General features: G+C 43.0%; 1 pseudogene across 1 annotated transcript; it reads left to right on the top strand.

Annotated features, from left to right (window-relative positions):
* The first annotated feature begins 841 nt into the window (after positions 1-841).
* On the top strand, positions 842-1,541 carry LOC122452472 (annotated as a pseudogene). The gene has a single exon (XR_006272710.1). The product of XR_006272710.1 is annotated as a 60S ribosomal protein L15-like (transcript).
* Positions 1,542-2,602: the final 1,061 nt, after the last annotated feature.

Below are 2,602 nucleotides of genomic sequence, written 5' to 3'. Positions count from 1 at the left end.
TGGAAAAGGTCAGTTTTCTTTTCTTTTTTTTTAGAAAGGTCAGTTTTCATTCCAATCCCAAAGAAAAGCAATGCCAAAGAATGCTCAAACTATCACACAGTTGTACTCATCTCATACGCTAGCAAAGTAATGCTCAAAATTCTCCAAGCCAGGCTTCAACAGAATGTGAACTATGAACTTCCAGATGTTCAAACTGGACTTAGAAAAGGCAGAGGTACCATAGATCTAATTGCCAACATCCACTGGATCATCAAAAAAGCAAAAGAGTTCCAGAAAAACATATATTTCTGCTTTAATGACTATACCAAAGCCATTGACTGTGCGGATCACAACAAACTGTAGAAATTTCTGAAAGAGATGTGAATACCGGACCACCCGACCTGCCTCCTGAGAAATCTGTATGCAAGTCAAGAAGCAACAGTTAGAACTGGATATGAAACAAAAGACTGGTTCCAAATCGGCAAAGGAGTGCGTCAAGGCTGTATATTGTTACCCTGCTTATTTAACTTATATGCAGAGTACATCATGAGAAATGCTGAGCTGGATGAATCACAAGCTGGAATCAAAATTGCCCGGAGAAATGTCAATAACCTCAGATATGCAGATGACACCACTCTTATGGCAGAAACTGAAGAACTAAAGAGCCTTTTGACGAAAGTGAAAGAGGAGAGTGAAAAGGTTGGCTTAAAACTCAACATTCAGAAAACTAAGATCATGGCATCTGGTCCCATCATTTCATGGCAAATAAATGGGGAAACAATGGAAACAGTGGCAGACTATTTTGGGGGGCTCCAAAACCACTGCAGATGGTGACTACAGCCGTGAAATTAAAAGATGCTTGTTGCCTTTCCGTCAGGCGGCAGCCATCAGGGTGAGCCGAGGTGGGCGCCTACAAGTACATCCAGGAGCTGTGGAAGAAGAAGCAGTCGGACGTGATGCGCTTCCTGCTGCGGGCGCGCTGCTGGCAGGACCGCCAGCTCTCGGCGCTGCACCGCGCCCTGCGCCCCGCCAGGCCCGACAAGGCGCGCAGGCTGGGCTACAAGGCCAAGCAAGGCTATGTCATAGACCGGATCCATGGGCGCCGCGGGGGCCGCAAACGCCCCGTTCCTGAGGGTGCCACCTACGGCAAGCCTGTCCACCATGTGTCAACCAGCTCAAGTTTGCTCGAAGCCTGCAGTCGGTTGCGGAGGGGCGCGCTGGCAGCCACTGTGGGGCCCTGAGGGTCCTGAATTCCTATTGGGATGGTGAAGATGCTACATACAAATTCTTTGAGGTTATCCTCATTGATCCATTCCATAAAGCTATCAGAAGAAACCCTAACACCCAGTGGATCACCAAACCAGTGCACAAGCACAGGGGGATGCGGGGGCTGACGTCTGCAGGCAGAAAGAGCCGCGGCCTGGGCAAGGGCCACAAGTTCCGCCACACTATCGGCTCTCGTTGTCTGGCTTGGAGAAGGCTCAATACTCTCCAGCTCCACCGCTATCGCTAATATACGTAATGTTTGTAAAGTTCTTATCTAATAAACAATTTAGGACGTTGAAAAAAAAAAAAAAGATGCTTGCTCTTTGGAAGAAAAGTTATGACCAACCTAGACAGTTTATTTAAAAGCAGAGACATTACTTTGCCATTAAAGGTCTTTCTAGTCAAAGCTATAGTTTTTCCAGTGGTCATGTGTGGATGTGAGAGTTGGACTTTAAAGAAAGCTGAGCGCTGAAGAATTGATGCTTTTGAACTGTGGTGTTGGAGAAGACTCTTGAGAGTCCCTTGGACAGCAAGGAGATCCAACCAGTCCATCCTAAAGGAAATCAGTCCTGAATATTCATTGAAAGGACTGATGCTAAAGCTGAAACTCCAATACTTTGGCCACCTGATGCAAAGAACTGACTCATTTGAAAAGACCCTGATGCTGGGAAAGATTGAAGGCGGGAGGATAAGGGGACGACAGAGGATGAGATGGTTGGATGGCATCACTGACTCAATGGACATGAGTTTGTGTAAACTCCGGGAGTTGGTGATGGACAGGGAGGCCTAATGTGCTGCAGTCCATGGGGTCACAAAGAGTCAGACATGACTGAGCGACTGAACTGAACTGAACTGGTACTATTAGATTTTTGAAGTTTTTACAAATTTGATAGTATGCATTTTTTGCATATTATTGCTTTTGTTTGCTTTTTTATTGGTTACCCATAAAGTTGAGAATCTATTTGTATATATATTAGCCATTCAGCTTCTTTCATCTATGAATTCTTATTCTTTGTGAATTACTGCTGAGGATGTTTCTCTTTTTCTTTTTATTGGTAGAAATTCTTGAAATAGCCTAGATTCTTATATCTCTGAAGGTTTTATATCTTGTGGCTTATCTTTTCGCTTTCATTGTGGTTATTTTTATTGTATAGAGGTTTTATATTAATATAATCAAATGTATCAGTCTTTTTCTTCTGCTTTGTAATTTTGTGTCTTTGAGGGATCCTTCTCTTTTCTGAAGTCAAAGAAATATTTCCTTACAAAAATTATAGAATTTAAGAAAAAAAAATTATAGAATTTTTCTTCTCACTTTTAAATTGTTAATCAATCTGGACTTTTTTGAGTGTGTGTTGTG

Source organism: Cervus canadensis, chromosome 1 (assembly GCF_019320065.1).
Source record: "Cervus canadensis isolate Bull #8, Minnesota chromosome 1, ASM1932006v1, whole genome shotgun sequence".
Classification (NCBI taxonomy): Eukaryota; Metazoa; Chordata; class Mammalia; order Artiodactyla; family Cervidae; genus Cervus; species Cervus canadensis.
The sequence above is the reverse complement of the archived record's forward strand: the minus strand, read 5'-3'. Positions and strand labels throughout refer to the sequence as shown.